General features: G+C 46.3%; 1 protein-coding gene and 2 non-coding genes across 3 annotated transcripts in view; 1 reads left to right on the top strand and 2 right to left on the bottom strand.

Annotated features, from left to right (window-relative positions):
- LOC140188855 (uncharacterized) overlaps positions 1–15,873 on the top strand; it is a 631,689-nt gene that overhangs the window by 446,017 nt on the left and 169,799 nt on the right. The window lies entirely within an intron of this gene.
- trnas-aga (transfer RNA serine (anticodon AGA)) lies at positions 6,071–6,152 on the bottom strand. The gene has a single exon. It is a non-coding gene; the product is annotated as a tRNA-Ser (tRNA).
- trnaa-ugc (transfer RNA alanine (anticodon UGC)) lies at positions 7,282–7,353 on the bottom strand. The gene has a single exon. It is a non-coding gene; the product is annotated as a tRNA-Ala (tRNA).

Below are 15,873 nucleotides of genomic sequence, written 5' to 3'. Positions count from 1 at the left end.
CCAAGTGCCTGAGTGACATGCAAATTGATGGTGCAGTTCCTGGTAATCCAGCCTGTCATTCCACCAATTGAGCAGTGGAGGGCAGCACTGATGGGAGAGGCCAGTTCCCAACCCAGCACAGACTCCACACTACACCACATGCTGTGTCGTCTCACCTGGACAGCAGCTGCAGGCAAGCCCACAGCTTGAGGCCTAGTCCTCAATGTGACCGAGGCCACTGTTGCCTCTTCACCCGTCTTATCACCAAACAAGGGAAACAGGCCTGTGGAACGTCACATTATCAATGTGTAACAGGGTTTTGCAAATGCAACGTCCAAGACAGTCAGACACGCTGCTTTCACTCAACAGCTCCGATGCCTTCTAGTACCAGGCAACAGCACAATCTGCACCCAGGTCAGCTCCTCCTAACCCTCCACTGGCTCCTTGTCCCAGCTGAGTGCAGGTTTCTCCTTCCCTGACTCATCCACAGACTCTTTTGACACCACTACTGGTGGCTCTGAACTTCAAACAGATCCCTGTTGGGGTAGGCCTGCTTTTCCCATTGTTCTTGGTGTCCAGACTGAGCTTACGATCATTTTCTGAATCTTAGTTACCTTCAGACATTGGATTTCATTTTACTCACAGGTTCTTAGGAATAGTCTTTAGATCTGTTTAAGAGTGAGGGATTGGGATAATTATAAGCTGTGGATGAAATGTTCCTGCAGGCAGACAGGAACAATGAGTATGATATTGAAGTGGGACCAGACATGACCTCATTAAATGACAGAGCAAGTGGGAGGGTCTGAGTGGGGACTGCTGCTCATAATTCGGATGTGGGTGTATCTGTATGTCCCTGTGGTGTGGTGACCAGTGCTACATCTGAGACCCCACTTCCGTTTATGCAGTTCCAGCAGAGTTCCCTGCTCTGGCACACAGTGCCTGCAAACAACAAATGCAAGTCTGCTGTCTGCCTTCTTCACCCATCAACGGACCTGCTGACTGCTTTCAGGGACCTGTCCTCATGCTCTCCAGGGTCCCTCTGCCCCTGCACACTTCTCCATATTCTCCCATGTACTGTGTGCCCCCGGCCTTGTTTGTCCTCCCCACCTACAATTCCATGTGCCTCCTGCCTGCCCACCTGCTCAATCCACTGACGCTTTCCTCCTCATAGTCACCCACATGGACAAATATTGTCACATCTGCAAACTCCTTCATCAGGTGCCCACACAGACAGCAGAGTTTCCCTTCCCATCAAATGCAGGGCCTCGGCACTGGTTCCAGAGAGTCCCACTGCAAACAGGCACTAAAACACTTGTCAGGAGTTCCCCTCACTCCCTCTCACTGAGACAGAGTGGGATCCAACGTCACTTTGCCTTAGATCCTATGGGATCACTCTACCCTGTGGGATTTGTTTAACACGCTGCTGACATCCATGTGGAGTACATCAAGCACACCGTACAGACATCAAACAGTTGAGCATTAGAACAGGGCATTTAGCCGACTATGATTCCAAATTAAACTGATCCCTTCTGCCTGCACAGGATCCATATCCCCCAATTCCTGCAAATTGATCTGGTATTAAAAAGCTGACAAATTTGCGACCACTCCCATCCCAGGCAGTGTGATCCATGCACCCACCACTCTGTAAAACACCTACTTTAAATTTTACTCCTCTCCCCTTAAAGCTATGTCCTCAAGTATGTGATGTGTTAACTCTCAGAAAAAAAAAAAAAGAGGCGCACTGTTGAATCTAACAATGCTTTTCAAAGTTTTATGAAATTCTGCCAGGTCTCTCCTCAGGTCCAATGGTCCAGAGGAAGCAATCCAATTTTGTCCCACTGGTCCTCACAGCACATCCTCCCTAGTCCAGGCAGCATCCTGATAAACCTCTCCTGAACCCTCTGCAAAGCCTCCACATTCTTCCTGCAACCAGAACTGCACATGACACTCCAAATGTAGCCTGAGCAGAAACTCTACATCTGAGTCAGGACTTCCTGACCCTTGTATTCTGTGTTTCTGATGATGACGGCGAACATACCGTACACATTCTTTACCACTCTGCCTGTCTGTGTTGCAACTTAGACCCCCTGATCAAACTGTGCAGTAATGCTGTAAGGGCCCTGCCATTAAATGTTATGTTCCCTTCACATTTGACCTCACACTTGCCAGGATTAATCTTCACTCTCTTCACCAACTCTCCTGAAAAATAATCAAACAACATCCAACCTTCCGATGTTGAGAATAAATCTTCTCTCAGCAATGATTCCTGGTGTCGCTCGGAATTATCTCCAGTAATCCTCTGAGCACTGCCTGGAAGTTGACCGGCCGGTAATTACTCAGCCCATCCCCATTTGCTTTTGTAAACATGGACACAATGTCAGCAGCCTTCAATCCTCCCGCAGCCAGAGAGATTGGGAAATGATGTGCAGAGTCTCTGCTGTTTCCACCCATCCTCCTCTGAACCGGCCTGGATGTGTTTATCAGCGCCAGGTGAATTATCTGTTTGCTATGGTGCTGAACAATATTTCTTCCCCCGATACGTCACTGTCCTCTACTGCTTCTGCTCCTGATCCTTGTCTCATTCAGACCCTTGCGCCTGCTCCATGGTTCGATAAGGTCACGGCTGGTCTTATACCTCAGCACCACCTTCTGCACTAACCAGAGATACAGCTCGGATGGGTTGAAACTAACTTGGCAGTGGGATGGGAAACGGAGTGAGAGTGCAGAACACGAGGTAGTTTACAAACACAGTCAATGTGTAGAGAGACTCTTAGTAAGGAAAGGCTGATGGTAGGGCAAAATTGCAGTCAACGGGGTGATTTGCAACATAAAGGGGGGACAAAATCAAAAAATCAGCATACAAGACTAAAGTTGATGTATTTGAATGTGTGCAGTATACATAATAAGATCGGCGTACTTGTACCACAGTTACAGAATGGCATGTATTATGCTGCAGGCATCACTGATTTGTGGCTGAAAGAAGATTATATCTGGGAGCTTAATATCCAAGGATACACATTGTATCAAAAGGACAGGCAGGAAGGCATAGTGGATGGCGTTGCCCTGTTGGTAAAAATGAAATGAAAGCATTAGAAAGAAGTGACATAGGGTCAGAAGATGTTGAACCATTTTGCATAGAGCTAAGGAACTGCAAGGGTAAAAAGACCGCAATCAGCATTGTTTTCTGAAGGGAAAATCTTGCCTGACAAAACTGTTGGAATTCGTTGAAGAAATAACAAGCAAGATAGGCAAAGGAGAATCTGTTGATGTTGTGTATTTGGATTGTCAGATGGCCTTTGACGAGGTGCCATGCCACACAGGAGGCTGCTTAACAAGCTACGCGCCCATGGTGATACTGGAAAGACACCAGCATGGATAAAGCAGTGGCTGATTGGCACAAAGCAAAGAGAGGGAATAAAGAGAGCCTTTTCCAGTCACTAGTGGTGTTCCACAGGGGTCTGTGGTGAGACCGATTCTTTTTATGTTACATGTCAATGATTTGGACGATGGATTTGACGGTTTTGTTGCCAATTTTACAGACGATACAGAAATAGTGGAGGGGCAGGTAGTTTTGAGGAAATAGGGAGTCTACAGGAGGACTTAGAGAGATTAGGAGAATGGGAAAGAGTGGAAGATGGGTCAGGATGCGAGTATATGGGAAGTGGGCAAACTATCCCTCTAGTGTTTGTAGATCTCGTACTGGAGATGCAGTATCACTTCACCCTGCCACTTTGATTTTGGCCCACGTTGTCATCGTCTCGGTCCCCGACTTGCCTTTATTGGGTTCTTCCTGCTCGTTAACCTCCGTGCTGGAGTTTAAGTTAAAATGGTGGAGTTATTGCTTATGGATAGTGCTTTGGGAGTGGGGGTTTTATAGGGACTGGGTGCTGTGATCTGGGGGCTGTGCAGTAGCTAATTGAGGGGAGTTGTGGGGAGGGACAGACCCGGGGTAGAGTTAGGTAATGGGGGTGGAGGATTCACGGCGAAGGGAGGTGGGATGGGGTGGCAACTGCATTTAGGGGACGGGGTGAAGGTTTCTGCGGGACCTTGCAATAGGGGGCAGGTCTGAAACAGGAATCAAACTGCTGCTGATATTAGGTAAATTTGGCCCCTTGATGGGGTGAGGGCTTGGGTTTAAGGGAGTATGTATGAGGGTTGGAGATGTTACGTTTAGGTGTAGGGCAAAGGACTGTCAGGTAAGCCCTTTTGTGGGGTGTGGCTTGGGTTATTTGGGTGCTGTCCGGTTTAGTTTGGGTGCGCAGTCCATTGGAAGTTAGAATTAGGGTGAAGTGTAGGGTTGGGAATGTTTATCAGGTGTCGTGGTGCTGGTGATGTGGGGTGAAACTGGCTCCCTGGTGGGGAGAGGGCCCGCGTTTATGGGGGTGTGCAGGAGGGTTGGAGGTGTTATACTTAGGTGTATGGCTGGGTGGAGGGGCCACAGGACTTTGTGGTGGTGGGAGGAGTTGAAAGAGCACCCGGTCTGATGATGAAGTGGCGTGAACTTGGCCCCCGGTGGAGAGAGGGCTCAGGTTTATGGGGGTGTGTAGGATGGGTGAAGTTTTTATGTTTAGGGATATGGCTGAGGAATATGGATGCAGGCCTCCGCATTTGGAGGAGCGGAGAAAAGGAGCATGGGGCCCAGTGTTAAGTAGGTCCCTTTGTTGGGGTGTGTCCAGGGTTAACTAGGGTGTGTGATCCTTTGGATGTTAGGATTAGGTTGGGGGTTAGGGTTGTGGGATGTCCGCTGGGTGGTGGGAGTTAGAGCTGGTGATGTGGGGTGAGCTTGGCACCCTGTCGAGAAGAGTACTTGTGTTCATCGGGATGCATTTTTCCCATGGGGGGAAGCTGGGGGGTTGGGGTGAGTGTTGCGTCTGGATCAAACTGATCGTTACGAATCTATTCTTCCGAGTGGTTATCAATTGTGGAGTTATAATTTCGAACTTTATCCCTCTCTATTCTGTTTAGGTGTTTCTATTTGGGAAATTAGGTTCTGTTCTAGTTGTTCGGCTCTATTTCCAAAGTAAGACATACCTTTCCTATTTAATGGTCACCTGTCTGAACTTTGTTTCTGGGTGGGTGAATGAAGGGGATTTTCCTCTTCATCCCTACTCTGGTTTTCTCAATAATTTTCTTAATTATTGGGTGCAGTGTTGGCCAAATGAAAAACACAACATTAGTCCCAACAAGTCCGTTAGTTTCAAGGACTCCGCTGCAGGAAATGCAATTTCCGGTCATATCGAACGGACAGATTCCTGACCAAAGACAACCCCGCTCCTTTCCCTCCTCCATCGGGCAGAAAGCACAAAAGCCTGAAAGGACGTGTCACAAACTCATGGATAGTTTCAGTCCAGCTGTTTTGTCTATTGAATGGTTTCTTAGTACGATAATGTGTACGTTTAACCTCACAATCCACCTCGTTATGATACTGCAGCTTATTATTTACCTGCACTGTGCTTCCCCTGTCGCTGTTACACTTCAGTTCACCCGGACTTCTGGTTTTACTGGCTTGAGCTCAGAAAGTACAAACGTTGTAATAATAATAATAATAACAACAATAACAACAAAGGAATATTGTCGATAGCACGAAATGTCGAGTTTGAAAGTGAGTTGTGGAAACAGTGTTGGTGTGAGTGAGGTTGAATGAATTTATCCCTCTGGTTCAACTGGCGATAACATAAAATTAAACATGAAATACACTGGTGCCCTGTAAGAGTTTCTGTTGTTTGATCGTCCATGTACAATATATTAAGTTTATGTCAACATGAATGTAAGCAAGGCAGGTCGTGATAGTGTTCTGTTTTCCATATGTGGATTTTTTTAAATCTTTAAGTGAATGTATTAGGCACAGCACGGACGGCACAAAACGGACAGCCAAGGCCACTGGATCAAAAGCGTGCCTGGATAGTTTGGAGCACCACCATTTCGGATAACAGCCGAACAGCAGCTGACCGATTGCATAGTAGAGGCCACCTGAATAAATGCAAAACACATGGACACTTCCTGAAGGCGGCGAACAGAGATCGGTGCTTCGACTGGCTTTTTACAATCTGTATCCCTGGGAGGGATCAGGGAGTCAAAACCGATATAAACACGTAGTCGGCAGGATTCGAACCTGCGCGGGGAAACCCCAATGGATTTCTAGTCCATCGCCTTAACCACTCGGCCACGACTACAAGTTCTTCACAGGTAGATTCAAATCCCAGAGTCAGATAAACAGGGTTGATCCTGAACTAAAATCGGGGATTGCTGGAAATATTCAGCAGATCTGTTAGCGGCTGTGAAAAGAGAAACCGAATTCACGTTCAGCTCAATGACCTTTCACCAGGAAATCAGTCACTGAATTGGATGGAGTCTCAGTCAGAGCGGAGCAGGATCGGGAGATGTAGAATCCTTCTGCGGGGATTAAGAAGCTGTTCGGGTAAGAAGACCCCGATGGGAGTTTCTTTATAAGCTTTCGAGTTGTAGCCATGGATGTGGTCTACAATATACAGCGGGAGATTCTCTTTGCCTGCTGACTGTTATTTAGGTTATAAACAGAGGAGATTCTGCAGATGCTGCAAATCCAGAACACAGAATGCCGGGGCAAGTCACCAGGTCTGACAGCATCTCTGGGGAGGAGGAAACAGTCCATATTTCGTGCGCAGATGCCCGTTGAGTTCCTGCTGCATTTTGTGGATGCTACGTCGGTCAGTCTCGACGTGACCAGCAGCGACCGCAGTCTGAGGTGAACCGGAGAACACACCCGCACTCCGGGATTAATGTTGTCCATTCCCGAGTCTCATTCACCTTCCCATCCGTCCATATGATCCAATGAAGGTCAGAATTCCGTCAGTTTTGAATGGACCACAAATCACTGGGTCTCAATGTGAAAGTGAACTGCTGTCGCAGCCTCTCTCTCCTCTGCAGGGACTTGCCGTCGGATTCCTTACGATTCTCGTTCCAGACGATTTAGCAAGTGGTTAGAGCTCTTTCAATGACGCTCCTGTGAAATAAAAGCATTTTAGAATGAAGTTTGGGGAAGTCTCACTGGCTTCAGTCTCCTCAGGAAGTGGACACACCGGTGCGCTTTCTTGCTGTTCTCTGTGGCGTTCAGGCGGCGGGTTTGGTGGTCCGCTCTGTCTCTCTCGAGGAGCCGTTTATTTGCGGTAATGAGCGGTCAGCCTGCACCTTCCTAATGAATCATCTCTTTAGTCTTGTCCGCGGTGAGACTCAACGTCAAGGTTTATGGTGCCGCGGTACCGCTGTACGATCATTGTGCCGACTGCAAACCTGATGATTGTCCAAAATTCCAGCTCACTGGCGTGGAGATGCCGGGGATCGAACCCGGGACCTCATACATGCAAAGCCTGCGCTCTTCCACTGAGCTACATCCCCAATTGAAATGCAGAAGTGTTCAGGTCCAAACCTTCCTGCATATCACAACTGAGCAGTGCAACACAGACAATGGCTGATGGCCACAGTCATTCGGCCCCGAGTCTGCTCCACCATCCAGTGCGATCATACTTGATCCTTGTTCAGATCTCTTCCCGAACACCATGAAAATTTTTTTGTGGAATGAAACCAAGTAGACTCCAGCAGAATGATCACGGAAAAGAAAGCATATGCCATGTTCTGAAGCATAGTTTGAATGGTCTCCTCGTGAAAAAAGATGGATGCCTCACAATCTCCCTCGTCACGACTCTCCACCTTATTATTTTCCCGCACTGTGCTTTCTCTGTGGCTGCTTCACTTTATTCTGCATTTAATTAATGATGAACCTTGTTCTCAGACAATGCTCTGTGTCATGATATGATGTCTATGAAAGCAACTCACATAAAAAATGCTGGTGAACGCAAAAGGCCAGGCAGCATCCATAGGAAGAGGTACAGTCGACGTTTCGGGCCGAGACCCTTCGTCGGGACCAACTGAAAGCAGAGATAGTAAGAGTTTGATGTCTATGAAAAGTATGAAAGAGATGCTTTTTGTCACATATTGTATCTGGAAAAAATAAAACAATTTAAATCCCCACTGAACTCTGTACGGCAGCAGAAAGGGAGCATCCCCCCCATTCCCCACCCCCCACCCACTATCCCAGCAGACAATGAAATGCACCGAAAAAGCTGCTGGATCACCAGACACCCTGGCTGGGCTCGAACCACCAACCTCTCGGTTAACAGCCGAACGCTCTCACCGATTGCGCCAAAACAGAGGGTAAAAGAAAAATTAAATGGCCCATTTCTTCGTTTGACGATGTTGACTATTAGTCGATGCTAGGACACCGATTTTCATAATCTGCGGGAATGAATGATTTCCATTAGAGAGTCGAGGACACCATAAAAAGAAAACGTGAGGAACAAATATTTCTCCGATTTAGAAGCTTCGCGGGGAACTCCCAATAAACTTATACAGCATCTGCAAACGACTCGGCCACAACTACACACTCCTCACAACTGGGCAGGCCAGGCACAAGGGCATTTTACATGGAATGTGGTCACTGTGTCCCGGAACGTATGGGGAGTGTATCGATCCCGGGGTAAGCAAAAACAGGACAATTACTGAAGTGAAATCCGAAACTGCCGGAAATATTCCACAGCTCAGGCAGCGTCTGCGGAGGGAGAAACAGAGTTCACGTTTCAGGTCGATGACCTTTCACCCTGAGCTCTGGGCGTGGAGTTGGAGGAGAGAATCTCACTCAGTCTCTGGCGGGTGGCCTGAGCTCGGCGAAGGCGTCGGTTTCACTCTCTCCTCCTTCCTAACTCGTTGAACCGGACTCCTTAAATCGTGCGTAAGACCGGCCTTTGCTTAAAGTTTAAAGTATAGTAGAGGTGGGTGAAGCAAATATTTTAGTGAACATTGTTCCGCTGAATGGGCTGAGATACAGAGTCGCTGAGGGGATATCTGAAGAAGCAGAACACCGATCGCGAGATTCTCCCTTCCCGGGGTCACTGCAGACCGGACTGTGCCACATCCCTGATGAGCAGATCATTTCAACATCAAACTCCGACTTAACCTCCTTAACACTTTTCTTTTTGTTTTGAAAATTCGGTTTGAAATCACGTTTAGTATGGAAATAGCAAAACTAATTCCTCTTGGGGGAAATGACAACCCGTTTTCCGTGACGGGCGGGTATATTAACCAGTGACGAGAAACCAGCGCGGAAGTAAATCTGTCATTCAGATGTCCGAACACACGAGGTTTCACGGGGTCAAATCAACATTCGTTCGGGGACTGCGAAACCGGCGCTTTTCAGACATTTTACATTTGTTCCCCTGAGACCGGAGAGGCCTCGGGAAACCTTTCCGATTCAGCTGCTTCTTTGTCGAGCACTGGCCAGAGGACACGCTCCCGTTTGTGCCTGATTATGCGTTGGGATGAAGACAATTTCCCAACAGGATTTATTGTCTGAGTAATCGATGCAGGGAACGATTTGGAAAGCGGGGGCGGGAGGGGGGTGGGGGTGGAGAGAGAGAGAGAGAGAAGCTCCTCTGCAAGGTCTTCTCATCTTTTTCTCCAGTCCTGATGAAAGGTCTCTGCCAGAAACGTGAGTGTACTCTTTTCCATAGATGCCGCCTGGCCTGCTCAGTTCCTCCAGCATTTTGTTTATTTTCTCTCTTTTCCAGTTGGGACGAACGGGCATCCACCGGAAACATCAAATCTCTTCTTTCTGCAAATGTTGCCTATCCACTGTGTGTTTCCAGCATTTTTTTTTATATACAGGACACGGGTTTATTCTGCAGAGAATAGATGACATTAAGCTACCTCAATCTGTTAATCTTTCCAACCAAACAGAAACCTCCGCAAAAATTAAAAAAGGATAACATATAAAAGTACAGTCCAGCCGAAAGCCAGTGGATTTCCTTGCATCTGCCAATGATGGGATGCCGTCGTGTTTTAAAGTGCACTGACGGAAAATTGTTGTTGTTAGCAGTTGAGATAGCAGAGGATGGTTTCGATCCATCGACCTCTGGGTTATGGGTCCAGCACGCTTCCGCTGCGCCACTCTGCTGTGGGAAAAAAAATAGCATTGCTCTCCCATGAATGATGTGCAACCTCTTGCGTTTGTTTGTGTATGCGCGTGTATCATTGTGTGTGTGTTTGCGTTTGTGTGTGTTGGTATGTGTATGTGTTTTTGCGTATCTGTATATGTCTGGGTCTATATTTCAGTCTGTGTCTGTGTCTGTGTCTGTCTATGTTTGTGTCGGTGCCTGTATCTGTCTTTGTCTTGTCTATGTCTGTACATGTCTGGGTTTGTGTCTGTATGTCTATGTCTGTATGATGTCTGCATCTCTGTCTCTGTCCGTTTCTGTCTATGTGTCGGTGTCTGTATATGTCTTTGTCTTGTCTATGTCTGTACATGTTTGGGTTTGTGTCTGTATGTCTGTGTCTGTTTCTGTTTATGTCTGTGTCTGTGCCTGTATATGTTTAGGTCTTGTCGGTATCTGTACATGATTGGGTCTGTGTCTGTGTCTGTACATGTCTGGGTCTGTGTCTGTGTCTGTATATGTCTGTGTCTGTGTCTACGTCTGTATATGTCTGGGTCTCCCTCCGTGTTTGTCCATGTTGCATCAATTCCATATTTCCCCCTTATTCCTACCCATTTACTTCACTTTCTGTCCTTAATTCTGTCTCCATTTTCGTTTCTGTCTTCCTTACTTTCTGGACCACCCTGTTATTCTCTCCATGTCGTTTATGCTTTTCCCCATCTTGCACCTCGTTCCCGATATTTGCCAGTGAATGTGGTTTCTCTTATTTAAATATTAACATGGACAATTCATCACTCTTGTGAGTTTTTCTTATCAATAACGACATTTTGAGCCACACTCGGGAATCACTACGATCAATCCCGAGGTCCCATTGAAGTTCCAATCCTGTCCTGATCATTGAGTAAATGTTGGATTTCCAAGTTGAACCAGAAGTTCACCTCGTCTCCCTGTGAACGGAACTCGCGGGTTTAGATGCTGACTTGGTTTCCGCATCACAATCACAGACTTCAAACCATCCCTTCATCGGGAGTTAGCTAGACTATAAGACCATAAGACATAGGAGCAGAAATCAGTCGTTCAGCTCATCGAGTCTGCTCCGCCATTCCATCCCGGCTGATTACGGATCCCATTCAACCCCATACACTTGCCTGCGCATTCCACAGATTTCTTACTCTCTGGGTAAAAGCAAAATCCTCCTTACCTCAGTCTAAAAGGTCCCCCCTCAATTTTGAGGCTGTTCCCTCCAGTTCTGGACACCCCCACCATAGGAATCATCCTCTCCACGTCCACATAATCTTGGTTCTTCATCATTCAGTAGGTTTCAATGAGAGTTGTAGTTGTTGCTCTAATGTTCAGAACACCACGACCGAGCTTTCGTCCCTTCCTTAAAAGTGGGGGCGTTTTTAGAATTTCCCTACCGAAGACTGATATGCAGCAAGGAACCATTCTTAACTATCCCACGGGTTACAGGGTTATCGTGGCGCCTTTACGACGGCAATGAAAGGCCAACCATAGTGCGAGAAATTTCTTCATCTGGGATTTTCCGCCCAGATTTCAAACTTCACAAACAACAATGTGGAAATGGGAGGTTTGAACCCTGGACTTCACACATGCGCCCCTCCACTGAGCCACGTCACCACTGTCACATGAACGATGCTATCTTCTGTCTGAGATTCTGATCGCAAAGGTTGGATGTTGGAAGCTAGACAATAGAAGTCGGAATATGCTATTCGGCTTTTCGAGCCATTTCCGCCATTCATTTCGATCCTGGTCGCTCACCTAACCTCAGTTTCTCTTCTCGATCACTACGCATCCCCATTGATCCCTTTTGTATATGAAGATATGCGTGACCTCTCCTCGATTTATTCTCATTGTGGGGAGCTGCGTCAGGGAGTAAAGGAGACGTGACTGTCTGACGGTCCCGCACCATTGCCTTGTGAAATTTAAGGAGTTTAAGGCAAAGAAATACAATAGTTTTTTTTAAATATAAAATCATTGTATCAGTTTAAGAGGCCGATGTAAAGGCGGAAGAAGTAAATATTTCACCAAACACAAGACAGCACATTAGTCCTGAATAGAAACAGAACATTTTTGGAAATTCGCATCCGAGCCAAATTAAAGAGAAAATATTTAAATAGGAAACCACTTGTCACATTCTTGCAGACTGAAACGGAATGACCATCAACTACACAAATAAACATTGTTCCCTGCAGTCTGGAATGCCGTCAACCGTGTCGTGAGGATGTCAGGTTGTGGGTTTGTTTATCTTGCACGATGACGTGAACGAAACATCCAGACACCTTGGTCGGAAAATGACACAAAGAGAGTCAGTGGGGTCAATAAATCAGCCACTTGCCACAGAGGGCATGGTGGGGAGTGTGATGCGGAGGGGCTGTGTCTTGTGTTATATCCATCTGCCACCAGAGGGCAGAGAGGAGCTGGGTTTTGTGTTATAGCCACCTGCCAGCAGAGGGCACAGAGGAGCTGGTGTCCGAAGGAACCACCGCAACATGTAATGGTTGCAAGGCAAACGTTAGATATACTGGTGCCAAATGAGAGTTTGTATTGGTTTCATATTCCATGTTCTGTCCATTCATTTCATGGCAAACTGCATGCAAAGAAAGGTAGTATTCTATTTTATATATGTGGTTATCACTTTTAATGAATAAAACACACAACAGATACCGATGCTGTCCAAGTGAAGGGCAAGGGCCGATGCAGCTTGGCACCAATGTCGTCGCAGGAGTTTCCAGATCGAGGTTGAAGGCAACGTCGGACTGCCTTAGAGACTCCAGCTCCGGATTTGTCCTCAGGGTTTACTCCCGAAGCCTTTCCCATGAGTGGGTATGGCCGCAAGGCAGCAGAGTTTGAAATCAGAGTTTTCCCTCTCTTCGCGGCCAAAGCGTTATATAAAAAATGTTCAAAAGAACATCTAAACAAGTCTGATGCATTTTGGAAACAAGTCCTGTGAACTGATGAAGTTAAAATAGAACTTTCTGGCCGCAAAAAAATGTATGTTTGGAGAAAAAAGGGTGAAGTATTTCATGAAAAGAACCCCCCTCCAGCTTTTAAGCACGGGGATGGATCGATCGTGCTTCGGGCTTGTGTTGCAGCCAGTGGCACGGGGAAGATTTCACTGGTAGAGGGAAGAATGAATTTAATTAAATACCAGCAAATTAGCAGCTATACTTCATTAGAGTTTGAAGAGATTTGCTATGTCCACAAATAGACTCAGAAACATCAATTGATGTACCATGAAGAGTATTTTGACAGGCTGCTTCACTGTCTGGTATGGAGGGCTACTGCACAGGACCGAACGAAGCTGCAGATGGTTGTACACTTAGTCAGCTCCCGCTTGGGAACAAGCCTACAAAGTATCCAAGGAACAGTGTCTCAGAGCTGCAGTATACATGATTAAGGACCTTCAGCACCTAAGGCCTGCCCCTTTCTCACTGTTACCATCAGGTCGGAGATACAGAAACATGAAGGCACACACTCAGTGATTCAGTAATAGCCTCTCCCCTCTGCCATCCGATTCCTAAATTGACATTGAACCCTGGACACTATCTGGCTTGTTTTAATATATAGTATTTCTGGGTTTTTTTTTTGGCACAATTTCTAATCTTTTCAATATATGTATACTGTTATTTATATATTATTTATTTATTATTCTTTTTTTGTGCGACATTATGTTTTACCTTAAACTATCACTACTAATTAACAAATTTCACGTCACATGCCGTTGATAATAAACCTGATTCTAAATCGTCCACCTGCAGGTTCAGACTTATCCTTCATAATAACCACAGGGAACCCTCCAGAATTATAATCTGCAAATCTATCTCAATGAAACCCCAATCATCTCGCTAGGCTCATTTCCCACAATATCTCATGCCCCCTCCCTAGTGAACCACCTACATCAGTCAATAATCTGCTGACATATCTGTTTCCCTCTCTTACTGGCTATTATAAGGCTTAGAGTATTACACTTTTCTTATTCCTGAGTCCCTCCACATTGTCTTACTGGTTGAGCTTCCGGGATGAGCTCGAGTTTGTGACATTCTGCCTGATCAGCAGTGCAGCTCCCCAACCTCTTTTAGCTCCTTCTGGACTCTATAAATCATCTAAATGCTGGAATATTTATATACCAGTCCTGACCTTCTTCCAACCAGATCTCTGTAATGGATGCAATCACTGTGCCGTGTATAAATGTAGGATCGAGCTACGTCTGCCTTAGCTGTTTTACACCCTACACTGAAATAAGACTGTTGCCGTTCGGTCCCACTGTGCTCATTAAGGTGACCCCATTTTGACTTCCTTTAGGTGTTCTTTGACCTCATCTCTACCTTCCAGCAATGAACCAACTTACCTGTAGCTCTGGATACCAACATATCCTCCAGATGCCACTTGATAAAAATCATCAGGGTGGCTCCGACAAGATTCCCTGTGAGAATATGATTTACCCTTCAGTGTAACCCATCCTCCCTGTAAAACAGAGCCTAATGATGAGCGTTCCTGATGCCTTCCCTCCTGACCCAGGTTGTTAGCCGCACATTTATTTGCACCAACATTCGATCCCTTACGTCGCAAGCATGTGGCATCGAAAGTAATCCTGAAATCACCACCCCAGAGATTTTATTTTTTAAATTACTGCTCACCTCCCTAACTTTTCCTTGCAGGACGTTTTCTCTCTGTTGTTAGTTCTAATAAGGACCATGACATCTGGCTGCTCATCCTACCCTTTCAGAATGGTCTGTACCTTCTCAGAGACCTCCTTGGTCATACCATGATGAAGGTAACGCACTTTCCTGCAGTCTCACTCATTTGCACAGATATTCCTGTCTGTATATCCCGGCAAAAGAGTTTGCTGCGTGTGATCCAAATCCTTCTATTTCCTGTATGTTTATGAACTTAGCTAATATCCTCTTTGTAAGGAAATTGTTTGAAAATTCATTCAGTATTCATTTTTGATTCAGCCCAGGTTACTTACGTATGCGTTCACAAACAAAGGCGACTGCACACGTGTTAAAAACAAAACACTTTATTAGAATTCGCACGGTTTTAGTACAGAAAGGAAAACAAATATCTACAATAGTAGTAGTACATGAATCAAAATAATTCTGATCATCCACCACAAACACAAGCCGATCTCAGTGTTCGAGGGAAACAGAGATCTGACAATGTCATTCAGCCTGTTCTGTCCCTCCCGTTCTCATTCTCTCTCTGTCTCCCTCTCTCCATCGCGATGTCTCATTACCTCTCTCCCCCTCGGGATAACTCCTTCTCACGCTTACCCTCTCTCACGTCCTCTCCCTCGTACGCTCTCCCTTGCACCCTCTTACTCGCGATGTCTCATTCACTCACTTTCCTTCGCGCCCTCAGCCCTCGGGCTGTATCCTTCTCCCGCTCACTCCTTCACTGTGTCTCATTCGCTCTCTTTATCTCTATCTTTTGCCCTCCCTCTCCCCATTTTCTCTATCTTCCGTCCCCTCTCTCTCCCTATTCTCTCTCTCTCTCTCTCTCTCTCTCTCTCTCTCTCTCTCTCTCTCTCTCTCTCTCTCTCTCTCTCTCTCTCTCTCTCTCTCTCTCTCTGTCTTTCTCTATCCCTATATTTCTCACAGAGCTACAAGTGAAGGTAATGGTATTTGTCTTCAATTGTAAAAAAGAAATCTGTTACATAAAGGTAGTTCAAGGTGGCAATGAGAAGGGAAACTTTCAGGTGGAGAAGGAGGAGAAAAGAGTATGAAGGAAAAGACGGGTTGTGATGGAAGCTGGAGTGGTTGCACAGACGAAAATATTTTCCAAGGTCAGGTAGTTTTGTCAGAACCGGGAAGCAGGGGAAACAGGTTCGCCTCAAGCTTCAATTTAACAGGGCAGGACGTGAGGGGCAAAGGGGATTTTTTGGGAAGGTGAGGCCAATGATGCCGTCGGG

The sequence above is a fragment of the Mobula birostris genome, chromosome 28, assembly GCF_030028105.1.
Source record: "Mobula birostris isolate sMobBir1 chromosome 28, sMobBir1.hap1, whole genome shotgun sequence".
In the NCBI taxonomy this organism is placed as follows: Eukaryota; Metazoa; Chordata; class Chondrichthyes; order Myliobatiformes; family Myliobatidae; genus Mobula; species Mobula birostris.
Note: the sequence above shows the minus strand (reverse complement) of the source record. Positions and strands in the feature narration are given on the sequence as shown.